The following is a 6,738-nucleotide window of genomic DNA, read 5'->3' on the forward strand; positions in this document are numbered from 1 at the left end:
TATTCCATTTTACCATTCCCTTTTTTTTCTTACTTTAACTTTTAAGATATACTTTTAATAAAAATACAAACTATTTTTTCTTATTTTAACTTTTAAGATTTACTTTTAATAAAAATACAAACTACTTTTTGTATTTTAACTTTTAAGATTTACTTTTAATAAAAGTACAAACTACTTTTTCTTATTTTAACTTTTAAGATTTACTTTTAATAAAAATACAAACTATTTTTTTATTTTAACTTTTAAAATTATAAATTTAAGAATAAACATTAGTATGCATGAAATAAATAATGATTAATTGCATAAGTAATCATAAATGTTAGATAACATATAAAGACCCCGTCGTATTCGTATTGATCGGAATTAATCTCGACCCATGGTACCGTGTTGTCAAATGACGTGTTGCGTACATAAAGTACCGTGTTGTCAAATGACGTGTTGCGTACAATCATGAGGTCTTATTAACATAAATATAAATGTTAGTGAAGTTAATAAGAGTTAGATTACAGAAAATATAATTCAGGTGGTATAACCGACCATATATAACTTAAATAACATAAATATAAATGTTAGTGAAATTAGTAAAAGTTAGATTACAGAAATATAATTCAGGTGATATAACCGACCATATATAACTTAAATAACATAAATATAAATGTTAGTGAAGTTAGTAAAAGTTAGATTACAGAAATATAATTCAGGTGGTATAACCGACCATATATAACTTAAATAACATAAATATAAATGTTAGTAGTCCAAAATTTGATATATTCGAGTCTGAAAATTATTAATAATTTCATACCTTGATTAGTGATTCGTGATCGTTTGAGATATCTTTTAATTACACTAAGCTTTTCGTGCTGATAACGTGTTATAATTCAGTAGGCTTATAACTACCTTTAATGGTTATAAGAACAAAGAGAGAAAAAGAGAGAAGAAGGAGAGAAGAAATATTGATATTGATATTTCAAGAGAAATGGTGCACCTTAAATGGTTACCATACATGTCTATTTATAGTATAAAATATTACTATGCAAGAAATATAATAATAATAAAATTAACATCCAATCTAGATATTTTATAACACAATCTAGATATTTTATAACAAAAACCTTAATTTGAAAGAAAAAGAAAAGCAGGTTGCATATATTTTTTTTCTTCTTTGGGCCTAGTCAAATGTGTAGTTCATGGTATTTAATTTATTCCTTGAGCCTAATCAAATGCATTAAATATTACTCCATAAAGTTTGGGCCATTAGAAAAACTAGGCATGAGACGTCGATCAGTTTGCTCCGGCTTTAGGCCCGCCATGAGTCCATACATTCCGAGATCTATTTTGTCATTGTGTTTTTTTACCTCTTGAGGTCTTGGACACAGAGGCGTCTTTGGACATAGGCAAGATAGACAATCGCCTAAGGCTCAAAAAGTTTGAAGGGCCCAAAATTTTATATATGTATATATATATATATATATATATATATATATATATATATATATATATATATATATATATATATATATATATATATATATATATATATGGGCACGATCCGTGGTTAAGCTTAAAATGAGTACAAACTGAATAAGCAAATATGGACAACAAAATATCATAAAATTTCAATTTAGCTTAAAATGCATATAAGGGTAAAAAGGTCATTTTAATAATTATAATTAACAAAAATTAATTATACAAAAGTTAACATATTATCAACCACCTTCATCACCACCACCCAACACCACCACCAACCACCACCACTACCACCACCACCACCCACCACCACCACCACCACCACCCACAACCACCACCACCACCACCCAACACCAACTACCACCACCCCCACCACCACCACCACCAACTACCACCACCACCACCACCCACCACCACCACCACCACCCACCACTACTAACCTCTACCACCCACCACCACCACCACCTATCACCACCACCTACCACCACCAACCACCACCCACCACCTCCTACCACCACCACCCACCACCATCACCACCAACCACCACCACCACCATCAACCACCACCATCACCACCACCCACCACCGACCACAACCCACCCCCACCCACCACCCACCACCACCAACCACCACCACCACCCACCACCACCAACCACCAACCACTACCACCACCACCAACCACCAACCACTACCACCACCACCCACCACCACCCACCACCACCACCCACCACCACCACCAACCACCGCCACTAACCACCACCACCACCCACCCCCACCACACACCACCCACCACCACCACCAACCACCGCCACTAACCACCACCACCCACCACCTACCACCACCACCCACCACAACCCCCCACCACCACCACCCACCACCGCCACTAACCACCACCACCACCACCACCACCTATCACCACCACCTACCACCACCACCTACCACCCACCACCACCTACCACCACCGCCCACCACCACCATCAACCACCACCACCACCCACCACCGACCACAACCCACCCCCACCCACCACCACCCACCAACCACCACCACCACCAACCACCACCACCACCACCAACCACCACCACCACCTACCACCACCAACCACTACCACCACCACCATCAACCACCACCTACCACCACCACCCACCACAACCCCTCACCACCCACCACCACCACCACCCACCACCACCACCACCACCAACAACCACCGCCACTAACCACCACCACCCACCACCACCCACCACCACCAACCATCAGAAAAACGTCTATCATTCATCGAAAAACATTTATCATTCACCAAAAAACAATTATCATCAGACAATTATCATTCATCGAAAAATATTTATCATTCATCGAAAAAAAGTATCATTCATCGAAAAAAAATTTATAATTCATAGAAAAACATTTAACATTCATCGAAAAACATTTATCATTCATCAAATAGTTATCATTTAATCAGACAATTATCATTCATACAACATTTACATTCATTAGAAAAAATTATCATTTATCTAAATTATTTTTCATCAAATAGTTATCATTTTTTAAAAATCGGTTATCATTCATAAGAAAACAATAACCATTAATCACAAAATGATTATCTTGCATTAAAATATTTTATATCATCAAACATTTTAATAGAGTTATAAAAGTAGAGGAATTTCAAATAGTTGATATAATATGATTAGTTTTATATAGAAGAATAGGGCATTCCGAGAATCGAACTCGGGACCTCCCGCACCGAAAGCGAGAATCATACCACTAGACCAAATGCCCAATTTTCAAACAATTATCATTCATCTAATTGTTGTCATTCATATAAAAAAAACACTTATCTTTTATCATAATACGGTTATCATTCATCATAATGCTATCATTCATAAAAAAAATTTCATTTATCAAAAAACAGTATCATTCATCGAGTATTTATCATTCATAAAAATACCCGATAATTGATAATAATATCAAATGAATGATAAAAGTAGTTGATGAATATAAACGATGAATGATAAAAGAATGTGATAAATGATAAAAAAAAGTACCTGATGAATGATAAAAGTATCCGATGAATGATAAAAATATCAAGTGAATGATAAAGATAGCTGATGAATGATAAGAGAAGAATGACAAAATAACGCGATGAATGATAAAAATGAAGATGAATGATAAAAATGAAGATAAATGATAAAAAGGAGGTGATGAATGATAAAAATGAGGTAATGAATGATAAAAAAGAAGGTGATGAATGATAAAATCTAGGTGATGAATGATAAAAAGGAGGTCAATGATTAAAAAGATTTAATGAATGATAAAAAGATTTAATGAACGATAAAAAAAAGATATAATGAATGATAAAAGGTTTGCAAAAAAATGAGGTGAAGAATGATAAAAAAACAAGATGAATGACAAAAAAAGGAGGTGATGAATGACAAAAAAAGAGGTGATGAATGATAAAAAAGAAGGTGATGAATATTCCAATTTCATCATTCAGGAGACTTTGAGGTGACTTTGACTTATCTTGATAAAAAAGGAGGTGATGAATGATAGCTGTTGGAATATTGAGGTGACTTTGACATATCTTGACCTGGTTTGACTAAAGCTAGAGTACCATCGTTCTTTTTTTCAGTGGATAAAGGTACAACATCCATTGTACGGTCTTTATTATTACTGTAAGAAAATAGAGCAAAAATAACGATGAGATTGATTACAGTAATATTACGTAGTAATATTATTTATTATTCTCAATTAATATAATGATTCCACCTTCCAAGATCATGGGCCTGAATTAGATTTTTGGGTGGTGCTGCTAATGCCTGAGTAAAAAAAATGAATGAGAAATCCGAAATAATGTTTTGTGCATAATTTTTGGTCAAAAAAGTTAATATACCTGTTGACTTCCAACTGAAGAAGCCTTCTTAGTCAATCTCTTAAAGAGCTTCTTGTAGAGACCCGTCCTAATCCATCCGGACGAAGTCCATATCGATTATAAACCATTCACAACAGTTGATTACATCGCGAGGTACTTGACCTCTATATGATACGTTTTACAAACATTGCATTCGTTTTTAAAAGACAAACTTGTTTTACATCGAAAGTTGACGGCATGCATATCATTTCATAATATATCTAACTATAATTGACTTAATAATAATCTTGTTGAACTCTATGACTCGAATGCAACGTCTTTTGAAATATGTCATGAATGACTCCAAGTAATATCTCTAAAATGAGCAAATGCACAGCGGAAGATTTATTTCGTACCTGAGAATAAACATGCTTTAAAGTGCCAACCAAAAGGTTGGTGAGTTCATTAGTTTAACATAAATAATCATTTCATAATTTTAATAGACCACAAGATTTCATATTTCCATTTCTCATAAACATACGACCCATGCATAGAGACAAAAATATCATTCATATGGATTGAACACCTGGTAATCGACATTCACAATATGTATATAAGAATATCCCCATCATTCCGGGATCCTCCTTCGGACATGATATAAATTTCGAAGTACTAAAGCATCCGGTACTTTGGATGGGGCTTGTTGGGCCCGATAGATCTTTCTTTAGAGTTCGCGTCAATTAGGGTGTCTGTTCCCTAATTCTTAGATTACCAGACTTAATAAAAAGGGCATATTCGATTCAATAATCCAACCATAGAATGTAGTTTTAAGTACTTGTGTCTATTTCGTCAAACATTTATAAAAGCAGCGCATGTATTCTCAGTCCCAAAAATATATATTGCAAAAGCATTTAAAAAGGGAGCAAATGAGACTCACACATATAAATTTTGTAAAACAATTAATAAAGCATTTGCATGTATTCTCAGCCCAAAAATGTAAAGAGTAAAAAGGGCAAATGAAACTCACCATACTGTATTTTGTAGTAAAAATACATATGACTAAATTGAACAATGCAGGGTTGATCTCGGATTCACGAACCTATATCAATTATATATATTAAAACATATAATCGTAATCGAACAAGTTTATATTTTATTATTAATTGTTATGTTAGTAACTTGTATGATTCATTAATAGCTAAATTAACTATACTTATTTTATATACTTTAGATAAATAATTAGTATTTATTATGAAAATATAAATGTTGTTATGTGATGTGTTTTAAATATATTCTTATATAGCTATTTATTTGGTAAAATAATATCAATAATAATAAATAAAAATTTGTATCTTTTTATAATAATAATACTAAAAGTAATTAGATTTAATAATGATACTGATATTAATAATCTTGATAATAATACTAATAATAATAGTAATGTTAGTAATAATAATAATTTTATTAAAAATAATAATAGTGATAAGATAAAAATGTTAGTTTTCATAGAAATAATATTTTAAATAATAATGGTACTTTTAATAAAAATGATGATTTTAATAGAAATTTTAATAATAATACCAATATTAATGTTAGCTGATAATTCTATTACTATTATTATTAATAATGATACTTTTAGTAATAATGGTCAAAATAATAATATTAATAACAATAACACTAATAATGAAATAATAATAATAAAAGTATTAGTAATAAGTACCTCAAAGGAGTAGCCCTTAAAAAAAATGCCCAAGTTCGGGTTTGAACCCGCGGCCTCCCGCTAACCCGAAAACTCCCCAAACCAATCCTCCAACTGTGCTTCCTGATTTAATTCCAAATCTATATACATATAACCCGCCTTAAACTGTTTCATCTTAAGTTTAAAAATCCAATTCATCATCATTAACACCATAATCTAACATCATTAATTCATTATCAAGATCATCATTAATCTTAACATCACAACTATCATCATCACCATTCAATACCTAATACCATTTGGATTTCTGCCAAAAAGAGACGTGGTGGCCCAACCATCAAACATCACGACCCAATTATAAAGTTCAATAAACAGTTTAATATGGCTCAAAAGTTGGAACCACATGATCCCGATCCCATTCGATGGTTTAATTTATTCTGAACATGCGAAAATATAAAAGCATTGGATATTATACCATTATTACTCAAGTGGGAGTCACTTATTTGAAAAATATCGGCCACTAGTGTTTTAGTAGGTTCCACATTCATTTTCCTTGAAGCTTGACAAAGTAATGCACATTTAAAGTCAATACATCATCTTTATCACTATCTTATAACATCATCATCATCACTATCTTCCTAATCATCTATCATCTATCTATGATCATGCATTATATCATAATTATCATTCAAGTAATCATGTTCTTCATTATTTTCGGCTCCCTAGCAAA

At 32.6% G+C, this 6,738-nt stretch overlaps 1 non-coding gene across 1 annotated transcript; it reads right to left on the minus strand.

Moving 5' to 3' along the window:
- Window positions 1–3,168: 3,168 nt before the first annotated feature.
- TRNAR-UCG (transfer RNA arginine (anticodon UCG)) lies at window positions 3,169–3,240 on the minus strand. Its single transcript has one exon. It is a non-coding gene; the product is annotated as a tRNA-Arg (tRNA).
- Between the last annotated feature and the right edge of the window lie 3,498 nt (window positions 3,241–6,738).

This window comes from Rutidosis leptorrhynchoides, chromosome 4 (assembly GCF_046630445.1).
Source record: "Rutidosis leptorrhynchoides isolate AG116_Rl617_1_P2 chromosome 4, CSIRO_AGI_Rlap_v1, whole genome shotgun sequence".
NCBI lineage: Eukaryota > Viridiplantae > Streptophyta > Magnoliopsida > Asterales > Asteraceae > Rutidosis > Rutidosis leptorrhynchoides.